Consider the following 23,735-nt stretch of genomic DNA (forward strand, 5'->3'; position numbering starts at 1 on the left):
TAAACTAAAAGAACCAGAGGTTGTACAGAGATTCAGGGAGAGCATAAGGGAGCAATTGACAGGAATGGGGGAAAGAAATACAGTAGAAGAAGAATGGGTAGCTTTGAGGGATGAAGTAGTGAAGGCAGCAGAGGATCAAGTAGGTAAAAAGACGAGGGCTAGTAGAAATCCTTGGGTAACAGAAGAAATATTGAATTTAATTGATGAAAGGAGAAAATATAAAAATGCAGTAAATGAAGCTGGCAAAAAGGAATACAAACGTCTCAAAAATGAGATCGACAGGAAGTGCAAAATGGCTAAGCAGGGATGGCTAGAGGACAAATGTAAGGATGTAGAGGCCTATCTCACTAGGGGTAAGATAGATACCGCCTACAGGAAAATTAAAGAGACCTTTGGAGATAAGAGAACAACTTGTACGAATATCAAGAGCTCAGATGGAAACCCAGTTCTAAGCAAAGAAGGGAAAGCAGAAAGGTGGAAGGAGTATATAGAGGGTCTATACAAGGGCGATGTACTTGAGGACAATATTATGGAAATGGAAGAGGATGTAGATGAAGATGAAATGGGAGATAAGATACTGCGTGAAGAGTTTGACAGAGCACTGAAAGACCTGAGTCGAAACAAAGCCCCCGGAGTAGACAATATTCCATTGGAACTACTGACGGCCGTGGGAGAGCCAGTCCTGACAAAACTCTACCATCTGGTGAGCAAGATGTATGAGACAGGCGAAATACCCTCAGACTTAAAGAAGAATATAATAAATCCAGTCCCAAAGAAAGCAGGTGTTGACAGATGTGAAAATTACCGAACTATCAAATTAATAAGTCACAGCTGCAAAATACTTACACGAATTCTTTACAGACGAGTGGAAAAACTGGTAGAAGCCGACCTCGGGGAAGATCAGTTTGGATTCCGTAGAAATATTGGAACACGTGAGGCAATATTGACCTTACGACTTACCTTAGAAGAAAGATTATGGAAAGGCAAACCTACGTTTCTAGCATTTGTAGACTTAGAGAAAGCTTTTGACAATGTTGACTGGAATACTCTCTTTCAAATTCTAAAGGTGGCAGGGGTAAAATACAGGCAGCAAAAGGCTGTTTACAAAATGTACAGAAGCCAGATGGCAGTTGTAAGAGTCGAGGGCCGTGAAAGGGAAGCAGTGGTTCGGAAGTGAGTGAGACAGGGTTGTAGCCTCTCCCCAATGTTATTTAATCTGTATATTGAGCAAGCAGTAAAGGAAACAAAAGTACAATTCGTAGTTGGTATTATAATCCATGGAGAAGAAATAAAACTAATGAGGAGGTATTGAATAGAATTGGGGAGGAGAGGAGTTTGTGGCACAACTTGACAAGACCGGTTGGTAGGACATGTTCTGAGGCATCAAGGGATCACAAATTTAGCAATGGAGGGCAACGTGGAGCGTAAAAACTGTAGAGGGAGACCAAGAGATGAATACACTAAGCAGATTCAGAAGGATGTAGGTTGCAGTAAGTACTGGGAGATGAAGAAGCTTGCACAAGATAGAGTAGCATGGAGAGCTGCATCAAACCAGTATCAGGACTGAAGACCACAACAACAACAACAACAATTCAGAAAATACGTTGTTGGGAATTAAATTTGCAACAGCAAAAAGAATAGTAGCCAACGATATTTTACTAATCTTGAATAAAAATATGCTGTTAAATTTGTTGGCGATTATAAGGTATATAGAGTGCAAGATGTAGTGCACAGACCTGCCACTCCTGGCGTCAACTACACTATCCCTTTTGTTTACTGTCCCTTCTATTTATCTGAGAAAGTTATAGGAATGATAAGCTGTAGCGCGTGGCGCGCGCCGAAGATTTTTTTTAAACACTACAAACTACGGCTAAGAGCGCGAGGCGCTCTTTAGAATGAACGAACAATTTTACTCCGTGAAATGAGAATTCTACGAAGAAGTAATTATTTAGACCATTCTTGTTCTAGACGAATTTGCTGATGGTCAATCTGTAATTCTTTGTCTAGGCTGCTCGCTGTTGTAATCTGGAAAATATGAGTATATTATATTAATTTCGAGGTATATTTTCCACTTTATGTATTTAGTATCAAAGATTCATTTGTAAAGAGATGGCTACTTCTGGATCGTAAGAATCGGCCAGGTTGGATTCGTAACCAAAATCTGCAATTTCGCAATAGCCTTTTTTGGGGGAGCATTCCTTTTGTCGAAATTTTCACTTTTAATATAGTACGACAACTACCATCTACCCTCCACTGAAAGAGTTACTCTGGCAAACGAGTAGATTCCTTACTATTCAAGAATATGTAGAGAAATTCAATGAACAAAAATGCACAGTCAGAAACTTAATATTTTTATATTCAAGCCATTTCAGCAGTATCACCGAAGTAGAAACGAGACTACGTTAAGACATTCAATCAATCAGTTACCAAATCTCGGAACCCATGATAAAACAGTAATCAGAATTCAAAATTATTGCAGTGTTGTTAAAGAAGAATTAGTCTCATTATCCGTGTGCGTAATAATTTTCAGAACTATACTCTTAAGACTGTCCGTCCAATAATTAACATAAATAGTTTGAGAGGAGGCCGGTTTTGGGAGATATAGTTTATAACTATGGCTCAAACCCGAGTTGGACTCCAGCAGAAATGAGTTCAGATGAGACATACGGGTACGCCATTTCATGCTGCTTCAGCTCTACGACAGAAGTCAACAAGAGCAGTGCCTGACGAGTAGTGGCATGCCAGTCGCTCGGCAAGCCATGTACAGAAGTGTCCAATGGGAGAAAGATCTGGAGAACGTGCTGGCAGGGGGAAGAGTCGAACGTGTTCTGGATCTACGTAGATCAGGACAGCGCGAGCAAAGTGTTGTCTTCGAAAGATAACGTCATGGGGATTTTAGAAACTACCCACAGCCAACAGCCTCCACATGTTGGAGATGTAAGGTCTGCTGTCTCAGCTCCCTACTACGTACACTAGAGTTGATCGTGTAAACAGCGATATCCAATACCATCACGCCAGGTGGTGTATCCACATAAACTTCTACATCATACTCCGCAAGCCACCTAATGGTGTGTCGCGGTGGGTACTTTTGTACCACTAACTGAGCCCTCCAAACCTGTTGCACTCGCGAATGGCGTGTGGGAAGAATCACTGGCTCCAATTAACGAATTTTCTCCTCGTGGTCATTACGCGAGAGGTAATATATTGTCCGACTCTTCCCAGGAAGTGCTCTCTCGAAATTTCAGTAGTAAATCTCTTCGTGATGCGCAGCGCCTCTATTGTAACGTCTGCCAGCGGAGTTTTTTGAGTATCTCTGTAACGCTCTTGCACCGGCTAAACCAACCCGAGACGAAACGCGCCGCTCTTCGGTGGATCTTCTCTATCTCTTCTATCAGTTCTACCTGGTAGGGAAAATAGACAGAGGGACAGTACTCAAGAATCGGTCGAACAAGTGTCTTTTAAGCCACTTCTTTCGTGGATTAGTTATATTTCCTTAAGATTCTTTCTATGAATTTAAATCTGGCATGTGCTTTTCCCACGCTTTGTTTTATGCGGTCATTTCACTTATGACGAATGGAATCTGACAACCTCATATGAAGATGGTATCTGTTTTTTTCTGACATGTCCGAAAGAACAGATACCGTCTTCCTATAGTTAAGGCTAACAGGGCATTGACCTTATTCTTCTGTGCTGGATGCACACGCATTGCCCGAACTCTTACGGGTCTAGGTAAGATTTTCTGCCGCGAGTAATGAGTGTAATGGGCAGGGGCACTACGAATGTAGTGTGTGGACATTAAGTTGGGAATGTGAGTCTCGCGGGGAGCGTGCAAGGGATGAATCCCTGCAGTCGCACTATCCTCTGTGCCCTCGGTGGCTCAGATGGATAGCCGGCACGGTAGCTCAGTGTGTTCGGTCAGAGGGATAGTTACCCTCTTTAAAAAAAAACAAAAACAAAAAAAAACACTGAGAAAATTGATCAACAAAGTACTTAAACCGGTGTCATAGGACGTCCGTCCCGAACAAATTCAAGGGACAGTATAGAACAAAAAAAAGAAAGATGGATAGGACGTCGGCCTTGTAAGAAGGAGATCCCGGGTTCGAGTCCCGGTCGGGGCACACATTTTCAACTGTCCCCGTTGATGTATATCAACGCCTGTCGACAGCTTAGGATCTTGATTTAATTCTCATTTCATTCTTACAACCTCCGTCCTCCTTGTCAGAGACCTCAGAAACGGACATGTACACTGTGTTGCTGTATAGAGGACGGGGATTCGAATGAAAAGATGATGCTGTGCCACTACTATACCGGCGTTGTTGGGCACGCCACTATCGTCGTGCCTCTCTCTCCTCTCACGCCAGGGGAAGCTGCAACGACGATCGCCGAGCTGACAGTCCACAGTGCTCCAGACGTCATCGCACTGTCTGAGTGAATACTAGTCTTACTTCAAGCAAGTTCATATTCTAACTCAAAAGTGGATGACGTCGCTGTATGATCCTGCAGGGATAAGCGAGCAACATGTTTGTCATCTCGGACACTAGTCGCGTGGTGTCACTAAAATCGTGCATGGCATTCAGAATGGCCGTCTTGAATCCATCGAATCCACTTTCCGATGACAGTCGTAAGATTCCAATCAATGCAACCAGCAATACTGCGGAGCTATAAATCATAGCCTCGATAGGCTACAATGCTGCCGGTATAGAATTCCGGCACGTGCTGATACACGTTTCTCCTTCTTTCCTTGTCTCACAGTGAACCACACTCAAATGCGATTTCTTACTCAGAAACACCTTTCACTGAAATGCTTAAGCTTTGTAAGCCGTCCTGTCACATTAATGTGGCCACTTGTCAACATTTTCGAGCCCGGACTGCTGCGACAAGAGCAGGAAGAGAGTCAGTGGGCTAGGGAAGGTACCGACTGGAATGTGGAGCCATGCCGATTCCAGTGCGGTGGCCAGCTGCGCTAGCTTTCTCAGTTGAGGATCCATGTCCCGAACAGCCCGATCGAGGTAGTCCCACAGATTCCCGATTAGGTTTAAATCCGGGGAGTGTAGTGGCCACAGGAGATCGGTAAACTCACCCTGGTACTCTTCGAACCATGCACATTCACTGCGAGCTGTGTGACACTTTGCATTCACCTGCTGGTAGATACCACGGTGCCGAGGACAAACAAACTGCATGTAGGGATGGAAATGGTCCCCAAGCACAGATGCACGTTTGTGTTGATCCACTGTGCCTTCGACAATGACGAGATGACCCAGGGAATGCCGTCCAGCCTGAGCCTCTCTGATGATTATTACAGGGTGTTTGCTTTCAGACGTTTCACGCCGTACATGCCAATGGCCATCCGTCCGATGGAGCATAAAACGCGATTCATCTCAAAAGACCACCTGTCATCACTCACTGGATGTCCAGTTGCGGTACTGACGTGCAAATCACAGGCATTCGTTGCTGATGAACAGCAGTGAGCATGGGTGCAAGAACCAGGCGCCTGCCGTGGAGGCTCATATGCAACAACGTTCGCTGAAAGGTCGTTAAGAAGATATAGTTGGTAGCCCCTTGGTTGATCTGGGCGGTCAGTTGTTCAACAGTTGCACGTCTATTCGCTGTACACGTCTCCACAGCTGTCGTTCACCCCTGTCATCTACGGCCCGTGGTGCACCGCTGCTGCCTCGGCGCCGGTTTTTAATAGCGACATTTTGTCATGCACTGTATACTTAAACAACGGCGGCACGCAAGCAGTTTACGAACTTAGCTGTTTCGGAAATGCTTCCACCCTTGGCCCCAAATCCAATGATCATGCCACTTTTGGACGTCGGATAAATCGCTCCGTTTCCGAATTACGACAACAACTTCACTGTTTTCCGCATCACTTCGACACGATTTTTATACCTTCCACTACTAGTGCTGCCACCTGCCGTCTGTGAGTGGTTACACACTCAAAAATTCAATGTCTCTCTACTAGTGTAAAAGGCATTACAGTTGCGTAAATGAATATATGATCATTTACAAACATAGGACATCATCGTCAAATGTTACGATATATCATAGCATCTGTGATACTCATATGTTTGTAAGCTCTTTGTATGTATCAAAACATGTGGTGCGTGGTAAAAATCTCCTCAGTGACAAATTTAAAGTGTGCAGTGAGAACAATTTTCGTGTGCAACAATAAGAATGCAGTGGGAATGTATTTACATCTGTTGGACGAATGTTATGAAAACAAACACTCCAGACCGACGTTTCACGTAAGTCACATGCAACGAAAATCTGTAACGCAACCATCTGCGTGTGGCGTGTTTATAATTAATTAATCTGTAAAAAACACACCACATGTCATAAAGAAAGCGTGTAAACCGTCTGAGGATGAATCACAATTCGAAACCGGTAACGGTACCCTTTGAATAAAGGAACTGAAAGTAAATTTGTGGCCGGTTGCTGTCCTAACACAACATTTGTCTTCAAACAACAGCCACGGTCTCCATCATGTCATCATATGACAAAATTGCAAGGAGATGAAGGGTATAGCGGTGGAGGGTAGGGGGGACACAACACTGAAGGTGCGGCAGAGGGTGGGGGTTCGAGAGGAGAGCAGCAACCAGGGGATGAGGGGGATCAAGGCGGCGGGAGGTGTAGAGGACACGGATATGTTCGAGGAAAAGGAGCAGAGGCGGGAAAGGAATCAGGATCCACGTGGAGGATGGGAGGCATATACGGAAGGCGAGGCGGAGTGCAGGACCTCGAGGATCTGGAGGGACTTACAGAATTTGGCGGGGGGGGGGGGGGGGGGGGATATCCAGGCGGGACACTGAACATAGGCAATGATCACATTAATGTGACTGGATCGTGCATATCCAGGCGGGAAGAAATTATTGCGCATAAGTTCATTAGTAAAAACGTAATGAGGTGCACATTAATTGCAAGTGGTGCTGCATTTCTGTCATGATGCATAGCGAGTAGGCCACCAATTCCACGTAGCCTGTAACACTGGAGTTGACGGCTGGCACTGTTACAGCGGAATGTCAGCAATGCGGCAAATGACGAGCTCATCATAGATGAAGAAATAGGCATCGTTTGTGAAATCGTTCTGTTCGTTCTACAGTTTATCATGTACCTTCTTCCTTGAAGCATACATCTCTATTTCTTCAAAAAATAGCTAAATTTATATCTTTTTCCTTTCTATATGAGTGATTCAGCTAAGTTGTTCACTCCAAACGGTAGTTGAATGGTGAATCATTCTTAGATGCCACATTCTTGTTCCTTCCAGATGGCGTCGATCCTATCACATGTAGTCAAGGATCATTAGAATCGGTTTTAAATTAAACTATTCTTGACTATTCCGCTTTTGTATGTGGACTCTCTTAGCCGCATCAAGCTGGAGCAGGTGACTGTATAACACAAACCTCTCCTATAACACAGCAATTGATTTCCTGCTGAAAACAGATAAATCCCAAGTGCTAAATATTGTAATTTCTCTGAAACTACTCGAAGGATTTTGAGCAGTGAAACACCGCTGAATACACCTCCATTAGAACTACGGTACTAGCGCCAGAAATATCTATTGATCCACTTGTAAAAGACAAGTTGATACCGATGTGTCTGTAATTAATACAGCTATTGCAAGACACTGTACTTCAATAAATGACGAGTTGCTCGCAATTCACTTGAGTCAAAAGAGATTTACAACGTCTTAAGCTGTTCAGGAAATATTTGAAACGAACTGCTTAATTGAATCACCTTGTATAAGACTTTTCACTATTCTTGAACTGTTAAAGATATGTACCTTTAGGTGTAATTTTATCTTTTTTTATCATTACGTAGTCACTTGGCAAATTTTATTGATCATATGATGGTTTTTGTCATCGTTTTTTATTTACTGACAATTTCATGGCAATCACTGGTTTGGTCCATACTGTTTACGGCATAGTAAAATGATTTTGTGATTGCGTCGTAAAAAATAAAAGAATATAATTATCGTTTAAGCGGTGATGTGCTGCCCTCTTCAAGTAAGCGTTGCAGCTAGTGTTACCAGGTCCAAAAATATAAACATCGGTCCCGACTTTATATTTTGCAGAACATTTTTACCTAAAAGCCGAGTCAATAAATTTAATAATTTTAAACAGAAACAGTTACTTAGATATTGTCAATAGCTTATTAATAATCAGTTACAATCAGTGTTGTGGAAGATAAACATTAAAAGCGATTAAAATAAGAAAACAGTCTGTAAACAGCCTTATAATTTGTCAGTTGTGATAGCAACTAAGTAGTAGATCTTAATTCCTCATTCTTTTGTCTAAGATAGTCTTATGTCAAAATAAACTAAAAGTTCTTCATTAAACAAAATAAACAAATATCTCTTTTTTGTGACGGAAAACGGAAAGATGTTCAATAATATTGGTAATTCCAATTAGATTATCACCCTCTCCTCGTGATACTTATTCCTCGCACTTACGCCGTTAGTTGGATCGGGGCCTATTGCTGCATTCTCTACTTCATTGCTAAAAAGCGTAACAAGAGCCGGACATTTCCGACTTTTATGTAATTGGCCGGACATGACCGCAAAACGCCCGACATTTCCGGTAAAGTCAGACACCTAATAACGCTAGTTTCATCATAAGAAATCTCAAAGGCTGGTTCAAATCAGGCGGCAACAGAAAGGGACGGCAGGAAATGTCACCATCAAATGGAGACGTGGTCACACTATATGGAACGTCAACATATCTTCATTTCTCTTAGACCAGTACTGAACGGTGAAATTCAGGTCATGAGATACCATTCGTTGGACAAAAAGTCGGAATATGGTATTAGGATTAAGGAACTAGCAAAGATAAAGTTTATTAATGGCCAAAGCAAACGTCAAGACTAACGCTCTTGTTAAAGTTTGTATGGTAAGCTGCCGAGAAGGGAAACAATAGAAAAAATGTCATTCAAATATTGCAGAACAGCGACATCTATTTGCTAGAGGAGATATACCCATCAAACAATATTTTGAATGCAAGGCGTAGAGCATTTTTACCTTTCCATAACTTTTTTTTAATTACCAAATAACTTTCAAAATAACCGTTCTTCATTTTAAACTGATCTGACTTTTTTATTGTTAAAAAGAGATTAGTTAATAAAAATTGCTTCATCAACTTATTTTCTTATTTATACACAGAGTAGGCTGTTTCTCTGTTCAGGTATCCTCCTTTTCTTGTCGTTAGCATTCATGCCATGTAGTACGTGCTCCGCTGTATTCACGATTTGGGAAATTTCTTTATTTACCTCAGCGGCCGGATGCCCTTACTTTTACCACAATCGTCCTTACCTAAGGGAGGAAAAAACTATACGCCATATCTCTGTGAATTGTTCAAACTTTGTGCCGTATGTGATCGTATTTGAACCGTTTGTGCATTCTATTTTTTGAGGCGGAAAGTGGGGACCAGCCTAAACGAATTTGGGAAACCGCCTAAAAACCACCCTCAAGACTGGCCAGTGAACAAGCTGCAGTCGTAAATCCGCTGCGCTGATTCGATCCGGGTGGGGCTCACCTTCTTGTCTCCCACGCTAGCGCGCTTTGCGTCACGCTATAGGCTATACGAGAAGATTTTATCTGTCGAGGTAATGTAAAACATAAAACTTTTTCGCTGTCAGTTATGTGTCCTGTCTTGTAGAGGAACACTATTGGCAGAAATCTGCAAGTCGTCACGATACGAAAATAAAACACTAAAATAAATGCTACGAAGACACAGAAGCATGAAATCCATTACTATAGCATGAGTGAGTGCGTCGAAAATACATTAATTTCCGATGTTGCTCAGACAACGAGAACGTCCCCCTCACCAACGTCAACGTCAAAACTTTCTTCCGGAGAAACTGTGACATTGATATTCCACTATCGGCCTGTGTGAATACCGCCTTCTGAAATGAATTCTTGAATATTTTGACGTTCCGATACGTCGCGTGTGAAATGATTTTAATTCAGAAGTGCATGCGTCGTAATGACGGCATTCACCAAACCATAATTTTGTCGTATTTCGTCTACAGTGAAAATAAAAATTTATTCCATCCAGTTCGAGGCTGTACAGAAGGGGCAACGAGATAGACGTGCATCAGTGGCGCAGGCACAGAGTGGGCGAAAAACTGACCGAAAAATTACAAGAAGAAGATGGTTCTATAATTAACAGGAAGAGGTACGTCGGTTCTCTTACACCTACGCTGTCTACGTGAAGAAACCTTTCCCTTGGCTCGCGGCTCTATACGCAGACCAAGGGCGTCCATACGATAGGGCCTAGATCTGGGGGAACGGGGTATTTTTAATGTTTTGGAAGACGAATGGCGACTTATAGCACAAAAAATTTCGAGACCCGTCTCTGTTAAAAACCTGCGTAATACTGGCTTTAAATCATTTTCCTGAAGTAAAATCACCTTACTACATATACTTTTTTTCCTTACCCTGAGAGTTATGGATGGGCGGTTCTCCCTTGCCTACCGATGTGGGCGTCCTTGACGCAGAATGTTGTCACATTACAATTTTTACAGAGTCAGTTGATCCAAGCGGCATCACAAATAAACGACAACCTCCGGACAGACGTCAGTCATTATAACGTGGTTAATGTGACGGCAGTGTCCCTGTTTCACACAGCTGCCAGCTACACAACTCGCACGTTTTCAACAATGGAATTCTTGATGCTGTTTCGGTATGGCACTGTAGGGTGCGAGCAGGTATTGAATAAATGTGCTGTCTGACGATATACTTTCCATTTTTGACATTTTCTGTTGGCTGAGGACTGGAATGAGACCCGACAATCGAGGAAGCAAGGTGGAGAGAATAATTGTGTAATTTGCTTGCCCCTCCAGCCAGTGCTTTTGCAGCTCCCAAGTTTTGGTTGGTACTATCTGCGTTTACAAATCAATAAGAATTCGATAATAAGCCTTGACAGGCTGATCAATAACGTTAAGTGAGTTGTTGGTCATTGTGGCTATAGACAGTTATACACTAATCATTTAAGTTCAACCTTTCTGCAAACAAACGTATGTTTTGCCATTGGTCATCGCCTACAATGCTCAAGCAAGTGTTGTGTGTTTTAGCGCGAAAGAAATTTGACTGTCTTGTCGACAGAATACGATGCAGCTGCTAAACTTGATATCAATAATATAAGCAATAGTTTGCTTCTCTCAAAGCAAGAAAATGCAAAGTAAAATTACAATAAAAACACTATTTCTGGAAAGATACGAGGGGCGTCCAGCAAGTAATACATCACTTTTTTTCTCTGTCAGTTTCGCTTGAAAAATGTAGAATTTGCTATAGGACATCGTGGTTTGTTATGGGACATCGTGGAATGTTCCGCTTCAGCCCCTATAGTTTCAAGAAGTTGTGACAGATGGTGGCGCTATACATAGCCTTCAAAATGACGTCTGTAACGGAGGTGTGTTCCAAGCACTGAGCTGTAATTGAGTTTCTTTTGGTAGAAAACAAGAGCATCGCATATATTCATAACTGCTGGCGTCCGCCCCCGGTAGCTGAGTGGTAACCGGCACGGTAGCTCAGCGTGTTCGGTCAGAGGGCTGCGTGCTCTCTATAATAAAAAAAAAAAAAAAAAAACTGAGCCAAGGAATCAACGATCAACTTGAACGAATGTCTTGTGACGTCCGCCCAGAAGAACGCAACGAACTATATCGAAAAAAAAGGTCAGCGCGACAGAATGTCAAGCCTAAGGGCCCGGGTTCAATTCCCGGCTAGGTGGAGATTTTCTCCGCTCAGGTACTGGGCGTTGTGTTGTCCTAACTATCATCATTTCATCCCCATCAACGTGCAAGTCGCCGAAGTGGCGTCAAATCGAAATATTTGCACCTGGCGAACGGTCTACCCGACGGGAGGCCCTAGTCACACGACATTTATTTCATAACTGCTGGCAGTGAACAAAAGCACGGTGAGTCGTTACGCGAGGTGCCTGTCAACATGGCAACATCGCGCAAGCCTGTGCGATCTTCCGTGTGCCGACCTGCTGCATACGGCTGTGGCTCTTGCTGTATGTTCGTCGCCACAGAAATGCAAACGAACTTCTCCGTGACAACGCAAGACCTCACACAGATCTGCGCACCCCAGAGGAGTTCACAAAACTTCACTGGACTGTTCTTCCTCATCCACCGTACGGCCCTTTCCTTGCACTTTCCAATTTCCATCTGATTGGCCCAATGAAGGATGCACTTCGCAGGAAGCAGTACGTAGATGATGCCTCTGACGTCGACCTGTAGAGGCGTACCATGTGGAGGCCCTCCCACTAAGGTGGCGTAACGCCGTCGCATTGAACGCAGATTATGTTGAAAAATAGAGTTTCGTAGCCAAAAGAGTGGGGAATAACGTAGTGTATAGCGATCCTGAATAAAACCAATTTGCTTTAAAGAAAAGTGTATTGCGTTACTTATCGAACGCCCCTCTATATTTTCGCAACTCTTAATTATAGCCCATTTTATGTAATTTCTAATTAATAATTTATACACTATTTATAATTTATGAGGTTCAGGTAAAATCTCTTCTTTATTATACGTCATACTAAAACCAAGGCATAGTAGCAGCCAAAGAATAATATATAGGTTGGTTGGTTGGGGGAAGAGACCAAACAGCGAGGCAGCGAGGTCATCGGTCTCATCGGATTACGGAAGGACAGGGAAGGAAGTTGGCCGTGCCCTTTCACAGGAACCATCCCGACATTTGCCTGGAGCGATTTAGGGAAATCATGGAAAACCTAAATCAGGATGGCCGGACGCGGGATTGAACCGTCGTCCTCCCGAATGCGCGTCCAGTGAGCTAACCACTGCGCCACCTCGCTCGGTAATATATAGGTCATACGTTACTTTCAGTTTGTTTAGGAAGTCTATACAATTAGTAATTTACCAGTAAAACCCAGATTCCTTAACGAATCGAACTCCTATGTATAGAATCGTTTCGAACGTCTGATTACAAATGAGTTAATGTGTTAAATATTTGCTTTAAGCATGTTAGCGAGAAAATTTTAGGAAAGTTTTGAAATTAACCTTAAAGTTGTCAGAAGTCGTTAAGATCTCTCATTATGAAACACTACATGAATATAAACTGGAAAATTTGCGCTATATTTTAAGCGGAAGCTTTTTTATCACGCATCTCAATGTTTATGATGCCATATCGCCTGAACTACCTGTCGTACAAAAATATAATTTTGCAGGTACATTCAGTGGTATATGTGGATAATGTCTGCAAACTGTGTTGCGAATAGCGTTAGTACTAAAGAAGTAATCAATTAAAACGTCATACCTGATGATGCCGTTTTACTGCATGAATAGCGGAAATGTAGTGATGAACTTTTCTCCTTTCATCATTTTGTGGGGGTGCTACAGTCTGGAACCGCGCGACCGCTACGGTCGCAGGTTCGAATCCTGCCTCGGGCATGGATGTGTGTGATGTCCTTAGGTTAGTTAGGTTTAAGTAGTTCTAAGTTCTAGGGGACTGATGACCTCAGAAGTTAAGTCCCATAGTGCTCAGAGCCATTTTTTTGTGGGGTGTGTCTGCGAGGAAAAGTTCAAAAAGATTTGAGGAGCGCCGGAACAAAAATCGATAAATCCGCATTTGCTGTTAATACAGAAAGTAACAAATAGTGATCTCTAAATGGCTCCACAAGCTATAAAAAGAAGAAACACACCATGTAACACTTGATGTCGCGTTGTGCTGAAAATTATTTTGTGGCAGCATGTATTATTACTCCCGTATCTCCCCCCTACAGCTCAAACACGCGAATACAGCAAAAGTGGATATACTGGGTTTTGTTCCGGCGCTCCTCATTTTAAATTATATGTAAAGTTTGTTAGAAGTCGCCAATTCTCAATTTCTGGTTGAATAAGTCCGGGCATTTACGTGCCTTCAGTTCCCTTGCCTCGAGACATATACACAGTTTCTAACGTGGCTTAGTATGTTAAAACTATTAACATAAGATTATACATTTTAATGAGTATTACAGCATTTTAAATTTTTAAATTCTTTCAGTAACTAGGTGAAATATTGAAAATCAAATTTTTGAACGCCTGGTAGATTTTAGAGGGGCAACCTGCAAATTGGTTGGGTTCCGGTTTCCGGGTTAGTCGTTTCTAATATACACTTCATTTGTTGTGTGCAATACTTTTTATGAATACAGTTCATTTAAACAATATTTTACAATAACGTTTCTTTTATTAAACCAACTGACAAGATTTAAAGTCTGCTAAAACAGCGTAACAAATTGCAGGAAGGTAGTGGATAGTGTTACGGGTGGGGAGTGAAAGGGGGGGGGGGCGTAGCGCAGCCTTGGCAGTTCTGTCAGGGGGGTAAGATAAGCTGTCAACAGCTCTGTGTATTTCTACGGAGTGCCAACGCGAACCTGCTGTCCGACGACCTCTACGGCAGTCAGTAGCGTGGTAGTATACACAAGGGTTGCGCAACCTGGAGACACAGCTGGCGCACGTAATGCTGTGTGAGGCAGGCGCCTGCGCCACACAACTCCAATCACGTATAACCTTGCGCGCGCCAGTGGGAAGGTAGCGCGGCAAGCGGTTAGGGCGTTGGGCAGTTCCACTGCCTGCCGCCGCTCCGGTAAGTTCGATGGCGCACTATTCGTTACTCGCTTCTCTGTCACATCTACGGGAACTGATTGCACCTGGTGAGAGAGCCCACCCGTTCCTCGAAATCAGTTTCGTTTTATATCCTTAATTTCCAGTGCAGTTATGAGGACAATTCAAACAGAAGTTAAGCATATTTTTCATAGATGGCAGCACTGAGCAACACGGCTGGCGCATGCGCAGAAGAATCTTCAGTACTAAGCGGTGGTCAAGACATGTTAGGGGAGACGTAAATGACGGGGTGTATTGTTGGCGCGAATTATGAGCTAACGCACCAGCTAGAAACGTACTCCTCAGCTGAAGTGACACCAGTCATGTGTGTTGAGATGAGAGTGCGTAGGAATAATTATCCGTACACACAACATTGTCTGCAACCTGGGAGATGATGAGTTACCTTTCCTTACTCTGCATGAAGTGCGGGACACTCACACGGCTTCATAAGTACGAGGAGTAGTGCTTAAGTTCCAGTCATCACCTCGAAGAAATGAAGTTACGTAATTTTTTTGTTTGGTTTTTTGACAGTAGGGTCTGCAGCATGAGATAAATCGAAACATATGATATTGTATAAGAAGTCAATTCCGGTAGCCGCAATGTAATCTTTATTTGCTTGTATTTAGAGGTCTCTGCACAACAAGGCTGCCTGTTTCGGTTTACAATGCCATTTTCAAGTGCACGTGCGGACGTTGTGAATAGTGAGTCGTATATACGTCTAGAACGTCACTTTTATAACACATTTTTGCTTAGGTTTAGAAGGATTTGACGATCATATGCGATCCAGAGACCAGCTGTGAGCTGTCTGCTATGAAATAATACTATTATAATCACGTATTCTTTATAATACGAAAATTTTCATCACAATCGTTTGACAGCTGTTTGACAGTTGGGATACTTAAATATAGTATTTTTGCATATTTTTCATCTTTGAAAGTCAGGGATGCTGTGTTTGTTGCAGAGATTTTATGTGGTTAAGAATTTTTTGTATATGTGTTGTCTATGATTTCATATGTTCATCCTTTCTCGTGGTCGAAAATTTCAAGGAAATGTTCTGAGTAGGGCTTGTGTTTCAGGGCAATTTGTTCATTGAGTAATTCGTGTGGGAAAATTTTCGTATGTGTATTACTCAAAATTTTCCAAAATATTCATAGTACGTCATTTAGATACATTGTGTAAATTTTGTAGAGTTTTCAGTGTGTTCCGCTTTGTGGTTTTCATTCTTAAGATGTAGGTAGAAAGTTCCTCGATTGCTTTCGCATGGTGTCATATGTTCTTTAAAGATAATGTTGATGTTTCTTCCTGTTTGCCTGGTGCAGAATTACCTAAAGTTTTCACAAGAAATTTTAAAGACTACTGAGTTCGAAAATTCTGAGATTTTGTTCTTTCCTGATCTTATTCTTGTTTTCAGATTACTGGTCGTGCGAAACGCTAATTTTACATTTGTCTTATGTAAAAGTTCGTTCATTTTCTTCGTTATGTAACCTAGATATTTCGTTGACACATCTGTTACTTTTGTGATAGTTTTAGGTTCTTTTTTCACTGTTTTATCCTTATGTATGGTTTGTAATTTTAGGTTTTGTTTATTGGTTGTACATTCTGAGCAATATATTTCGGAGGAAATTATTTTTCTGTGCGTGCATTCTAGTGTCATAATTTATTTTTGTATTGCGCGTTGGTCGAGTAGCAAATTTACAGTTCTGTTGACCACTGATTTGAAAAATCCATATTTATGTGCATTCAGATGACAAGGATTTTTGTTAATCATGTTATAGTGTTTGCTGATCAGTATATTTCTTATTTTATTTATTTTTAGGTCAAGAAAATAAATGAAGTTGGTTTCAGTTCATGTAGCAAAGTTTATTTTTGGATGTAAGTTGTGAAAATTTGTGGTATATTTCTTGGACATCAGCACTGATACCATTTATTAGCAATAGGATATCCTGTACTTATCTGTAGTAATATACACTGAAGTGGCAAAGAAACTGGTACAGGCATGCATATTAAAATACAGAGATATGTAAACTGGCAGTATATGTCGCTGCAGTCGGCAAAGCCTATATAAGCAACAAGTATCTGGGGCAGTTGTTAGATCGTTTACTGCGGCTACAATTTCAGGTTATCAAGCTTTAAGTGAGTTTGAACGTGGTGTTATAGTCGACGCACGAGCAATGTCACACAGCATCTCCGAGGTAGCAATGAAATGGGGATTTTTCCGTAGACCATTTCACGAGTGTACCGTGAATATCAGGAATCCAGTAAAAAATCTAATCTCTGAAATCGCTGCGGCCAGAAAAAGATCCTGCAAGAACGGGACCAACGACGACTGAAGAAACTCGTTCAACATGACTGAAGCGCAATCCTTCCGCAAATTGCTACAGATTTCAGTGCTGGACCATCAACAAGAGTCAGCGTGCGAACCATTCAACGAAACATCATCGATATGGGCTTTCGGAGCTAAAGGCCTGCTCGTGTACCCTTGATGTATGCACGACATAAGGCTTTACACCTTGCCTGGGCCTGTCAACACCGATATTGGACTGTTGATGACTGGAAAGATGTCGCCTGGTCAGACGAGTCTCGTTTCAAATTATATGGACGTGTATGGGGTTGGAGACAACGTCATGAATCCTTGGACCCTGCATGTCAACAAGGGACTGTTCAAGTTTGTCGAGGCTATGTAATGACGTGGGCCGTGTAATGTTGGAGTGATATGGGACCCTTGATACCTCTAGATACGACTCTGACTAATGACACATACGTAAGCACCTGTCTGATCACCTGCATCCATTGTACATTCCGACCGACTTGGGAAATTCCATCAGGACAATGCGACAACTCACACGCCCGTAATTGCTACTTAGTGGCTCCAGGAACAATCTTCTGAGTTTAAACACTTCCGCTGGCCACCAAACTCCCCGGACATGAACATTATTGAGCGTATCTCGGATGCCGTGCCCCCTCATACTCTTATGGATTTACGGACAGCCATGCTATGTCATGTTGCTGCGTCACTTCTGCATGCTCGCGGGGGGCCCTCCACGGCATTAGGCAGGTGTACCAGTTTTTTTGACCCTTTAGTGTATAATTTTTCCCGGTAAGTGACTGTTGAAACTACAAAATTTTTCTTCTATTGTATTTATAAATATGTCTGCAATCGTTTGTGCTATACTGTTGTCCATTGCAACCCCATCTGTTTGTATATCAAATTTCTTATTAAATTCAAATTGATGTTGAGAGAGGGTAAGTGATAGAAGAAATATGAATTAGTGGGTTGCCAAGATAGATATTTTTCTGTATTGAAGAATGATATTTTTTATTGTATCTGTTTTTTTCGCAACTTGTGTGTTGGTGTATAGACCTGTTATGTCGAATTAGTTCAGTTTCACAGTTTGGGGGATGTCTTTGATGGTATGGACTAAGGTTCTTTAGTTTTTTATGGTGTATTTTTTGTATGTACCAGGTGATTATAATTAAACTGACAGTGTTTCGAGAGTTGCAGCGTGGGCTGTATTTATCACAGGCCTCTGAAACATCATACATACGTTCATTAATTGGTGCCCAAGGAGAGTATACCTAAAAACTATAGTTCCACTGTCTACCACCAGGTGAAAATATGGCACTGTAAGCAGTCAGAATGTGGCGTGAATGCAGGAAAAGGCGAGGAACGATCAAGCACATAACGGTGGTTCTGGCACTTTTACCAAGATATGGTCACAAGTTACAACATACATTCATTATAGTCTCCCAATCAGCAGCATGCTGCATCCGTAATCATAATTTTCGACAGTTGCTCGCACCATATCTAGTGTAATCAGAGCGATTATGTCGTCCTATACTATCCTTCATATCAGAAAGAGTCCAAATACATCCCTGATAGACACAATCGTTGAGAAATCACATGGATTTAGCTTGGGGGATCTTGATCTTGCCTAGAGATGAAGCAGTCATTGCCGAAGGTTTCTCGAAGCATATCTTCATCTGGCAAGCGACATGTGGTGTCGACCTGTCTTGCAAGAAAATAGTTGTGTGGACACAGCCGCGTTCGTGCAAAGCTGGAATCGTGTTTGCACAAGGAAGCCCTCACATCATGTAGATGTTACTGTACACCTAACAGGCCCACGAGGTGTCATCTCCCCAAAAGAAAAACAGACCGACAATGACGGAGTTTGTGAAACGACACCACACAGTCACATAAGGTAAGTGCAATGGACTTTCCTGCGCAACATTTAGCGGAGTAGAACCCCATGTGCGACACTTCTGTACATTTGCGGCACTGTGCAGAGTAAAATGTGCCTCGTACATCCAAAGAACATTCCCGGACCACATGTCATACATTTCCATTCGTGCCAAAAAACGAAGGGCAAAGTCACGGCGTTGTAGCCTATCTTGGGGCTTCACTTGGCGCACATTATGAATCTTGTAGGTATACCAGTGTAAAATGTGCTACAAAATCTTCCGAACTGTTAACCAGCAGAGAGGCAGTTCCCGTGACACAGCTCGAGCACTGGCTGCAAAATTTGAGGCAGGTGGTGCACGGTCGGCTGTATCTGCAGCAACTTCAACAACAACTGCCAGTCTCCCTCTCTGTGCTGCACTAACCGATTCACGTATTTCCTCAGATTTCTTGATCTTATTCTTTATCCAATTTATTGACATGGGGCCTCTTTGCAGTTGTTTCTGCTGGCGATATTCTCGCAATGCAGCGTTGCTATTGCCGCCGTTCTGACGAAACAACTTTACCGGCAGTACATGGTCTTACTCTCAATAGGTATTTCGTTTACTACGGAAAACTTCTACCTTCTGAACCCTTTACCCAACATTCACTTCACACAAGAAATCTACAAGTGGCAGACAGCATACTGATGTCAAAATAGGAAACATTTCGTATTCTGACTGCTTACAGCGCTATGATTTCACCTGGTGGCAGAAAGTGAAACTATTATTTTTCATCATACTCTACGAGCGCACCGATCTATGAGCATACGTACGATGCTTCAGCGTCCTGCGATGTACACAGCGTACACTGCAGCACTCAGAATATAATTAAAATTCAGCAGTCAGTTTAATTATAAGCACTGAATTATACCCACCCAGTATATAGGCTAGTTAACAATTTCTTTACTTTTTTAGTTTTTTAGATTCTGATTGCGATGCACGTACGTACTCCTCGTACACATTGAAATCTGCTCGCCACAATACCATTGCACGCCACTAGAGGTGCCAAAACGAGATGGCGCACCCATTGATAAGATGGAAATGGGCTGTGTCATTTTGTTTTGGCTTTCCTAGAGGAGTGCAACTGTACTATGGCGCGGTGATTTCAGTATGTACCAGGACTGCAGACACGTACCACAAACAAATGAATTACGTAACTTAATTTTTTTGAGGTGATAATTAAAACTTTATGACTACCCCTCATATTGGTTTCCAAACCTACTGGGTTTAGGGACTTTCCAATTACGTCAGCTCTTCTTCCATTACCATTGAATAGTAAATTATAATAATAATAATGCAGCCGGCCGAAGTGGCCGTGCGGTTAAAGGCGCTGCAGTCTGGAACCGCAAGACCGCTACGGTCGCAGGTTCGAATCCTGCCTCGGGCATGGATGTTTGTGATGTCCTTAGGTTAGTTAGGTTTAACTAGTTCTAAGTTCTAGGGGACTAATGACCTCAGCAGTTGAGTCCCATAGTGCTCAGAGCCATTTGAACCATTTTTGAATAATAATGCATTAAAGAAGCGTAATGGAAATATGTTGCCAGGGAAACCTACTCAGAAAGCCTGATGGTTAGGGCCAGTTTCTTACGAAAAACAGGAAGTCCAGGTATGGCACGAACTTCCATTAGTCCTCGAGGTGTTCGAAATTTCTGAGTATCGTGTCACGGTTATTTCATGTTGTTGCTTCTTTATTGATTTAATGGTCCATTTCATGCCACTGAAGCTAATCCAACTGAAATAACGAAATGAGAAGTCTTGCAAGGAGACAACATTTTCCAGGAAAGTGCTGTTAATGGAGACAGGTGGCGAGTAGTGGACTTCTGGCACTGGAGTCAAAAGCCAATCGTTCGGCAGCTCAGGCTTGGTTAACAGGAAGACTTAAAATGTTTAAACAATTTGAGGAGCTGCCATGAGTTTACAGAAACTGGGAAATTGGCCGGCAGCGCCACCGGGTTTTAAGGTGCAAGTCATAGGTCTTCTAGGTATTACGTGGTGATTAGAAGTTTTTTCACCTGTACTCCACAGCTTTGATAACAACCATTTTATACTGGTTGTGTCTCGTAAGACATTAGAAACCTTTCATTTGGTGAACGATTTAAGGTATTCGAAACGAGTATTTCGGCAAATGATTGTATGCAGAGTGCATGTATTTTTATTCTATGTTTAATCCTCTCAACTCGTATAAACCGAGGTATTGATGTATTTTTTTTAATGGAACGGTATAATTGCATTAACGTCTGTGGAAAGCTCTTGAAACGTCGAGTACAGTGATACAACACTTGTTGATGTTAGGTGTGAAACGTTTCGTGACTGTATCCGGGAAATGTGCGAAAACTGAAAGGCTAGGTGACCGGAATCGGCCATTACGGTATACACGCCACCAAAGTGCGGCTCTCATGCCAGGCTCCACCGCTGTATCAAACCTTTGAACTCATTATTTTTTCCAAGAAAGCTGTTCACTTAAATATGAGTATGCACACACATTTGAAAAAGTGTTACTGTGCCGCTTCTGAAGTTAGTATATTCCATTTACAACATTCATAGCCGTCCCTGTACCTATGTCACATAAAGCAGGGCCACGAGAAAATATGAGGGGCGTTCAGTAAGTAATGCAACATTTTTTTTCTCGAACAATTTTTGTTGCAAAAATGTGGAATTTGTTGTGGAACATCGAAGGATATTCGCTCTTTAGCCCCTATAGTTTCATGAGATTCCGGTATGTGGCGGCTATATACATAGCCTTCAATAAGGCGTCTGTAACGGAAGTACGTTCCAAGCAAAGAGCTATCATTCAGTTATTATTATTATTATTGACGGCCACCATCATATTCAACTAAAAATGAAAAATAAGGTGTCATGTGAATATCGTTAGATTTAACAACAAATGAAAAATAAATACTTGTTTTGTAAATAAAACTGCTTTTTCCTGCTGCTAGTTACTTTATTTATCCCAGACGCTTATCGCCTTCTTCTGTTCTAATGCATCATCAGTGGGATCTATAACGATACAGTTTTGTTAGTTTTAGATTATTAAACAGTTCACTTCGCAATTTTTTTAAAAAAAGTAATTACTTAGGATTTGCTAATCTGCGTTTCCTCACTTCTGGTCTGGAGGTCGCACTACCACTTTTATCACTGCCATATAATCACATCTTTGTGTTCTCGACTTCCACACACTGTTCACCATGATTCTCACTCTTTTTTGTGGTGGACTATTGTTCTTTTGTCACTCGATACAACTAATTCATCGTACACTGTTTTTCACAACGTAAATATTTCGACTCCATTACGTGTTTCATCTTCTTTGATATGTTTACCTATTTGTTGCCAACCTAACAAAGTATATTTTAGAGACTAACTTCTATTTATGATGTTTATACCGTGTGTGTGCATGAGTGAGAGAGAGAGGGGGATAGAGCCGGCGATTTTTTTTGGGGGGGGAGGGCGGCGGGTGTACTAGCTGTTAGCGAGTGGTTGAAATAAAGTTAAATTTAGAATTGTAATATAATATTTGCATAACTGAAAATAAATTTAACGAACTGGAAAAAGAAAATTGAGTTTAGTTATTTAAAACTGTGTCATATGTTTATTGATTTCAAATATTTCCGCAGCCTATATCGTATGGGTGGCTTTCTGTTAACAGATGTCCTGCAAAGCTTGAATGTCACTTTCCTAAGAAGCCAAAGGTCGCTTCGTGACTAAGTAAATAATATTCTGTAGAGCATCAGGAAATTGTTTCCGATTCAGTAATATTAGTACTAATGAACTGTGTTTGTTCCTGTAGAAACTTGAATTCTTTTGATTTTGATATGAACCTAGACCTAGGTAGCTTTGAGCTTTATACTATTTTGCCTGCGCAGAGGTTTCTCCTGAAATGTCAAGAAACTGGCTGGAGATGGTACAGTGACTGTTAACGGTGTACATGTTGTCGGATTTGCATTTTTTCTGAACGTAGGGCATTTATTACCGGGCAGAGACTATTTTAAGCCTGCGTCGGGGATGAAAGCGAGGCTGTCGTCCCTTATTAACGCTGTTTAACAAGTTGAGTCATGCCGAGAACTGATCCGTGTCCGCTGATCAATATTGTAATCCATCGCATAATGCTCTCGCACATATATAGGACCGCGCTGAATTCAGTTGGCGGCGGCATTCGCACGGAAATTCGTTATGAAATTCGGTGGGGTATAGGAGCTAATTAGATTTGTGTCAACCCATGGTAAAATTTTGCAGTAATTTGAGCATCGCTGTTCAGAAGATCACGTAGCTCAGAATCTTCTTATTTTCTTTTTTTACTTTCTCTTTGTCTTTTTCTCGCATCTACGCACGGTCTGAATGGTTACTATGAACTTGGCATGGTTAATTTAAGGGGTGGCCGGGTGCCCTTCCTGCCGCCCGTTGTCCCCTGGGAGAGAATATGCGTACCATACGTCCAGTATTATCTATATGAAAGAGTGCGAAAATTTTCTGAATACTTGCGAATCGTGTAACTCAGGTGGGACTTGGGTACCAGCCCGTTATTTACCTACTCGAATGTGGGAAACCGCCTAAAAACCACATCCACGCTGGCCGGCACACCGACCCCCGTTGTTAATCCACCGGAAGATTCGATGGGGGGGGGGGGGGGGCGGCGCAACTCGCCATCCCGTAAGCTGCTCTGTAACGCGCACGGCTATGCGGGTGGGTATCGTATAGCTCAGAATGATGATTCGGTGGCACCTGTGGTGGACTGGTTCGATTTGTCTACGAACACTGATGACAGTCATCACAACGGATTTAGTTTTTTCTGGAAAAGCATGAATGTCAGATGAGAAACTCCTTGAATAAGTAAAGAGCAGTACTGACAGGCAGATCGCCAAAGTATGATAGTCGAAAGGGTTGCATCGCGCTGTAAGCTACAAGACATTTTTAAATAAATTGTA

The 23,735-nt window shown here is 42.1% G+C and overlaps 1 protein-coding gene across 4 annotated transcripts in view; it reads left to right on the top strand.

Moving 5' to 3' along the window:
- Positions 1–23,735, top strand: part of LOC126470450 (1-acyl-sn-glycerol-3-phosphate acyltransferase alpha) — a 694,917-nt gene that overhangs the window by 351,373 nt on the left and 319,809 nt on the right. Inside the window, exon 1 of one of the 4 annotated variants that reach the window (XM_050098293.1) lies at positions 14,511–14,581. The exons of 2 other annotated variants lie outside the window; for them this stretch is intronic. The gene's annotated coding sequence lies outside the window, so the exon portion shown is untranslated. Of the gene's footprint in view, positions 1–14,510; positions 14,582–14,629; positions 14,649–23,735 lie in introns of those variants that run through there. One more of the 4 variants, XM_050098295.1, reaches the window with a different exon arrangement.

Source organism: Schistocerca serialis, chromosome 3 (genome assembly GCF_023864345.2).
Source record: "Schistocerca serialis cubense isolate TAMUIC-IGC-003099 chromosome 3, iqSchSeri2.2, whole genome shotgun sequence".
Classification (NCBI taxonomy): Eukaryota; Metazoa; Arthropoda; class Insecta; order Orthoptera; family Acrididae; genus Schistocerca; species Schistocerca serialis.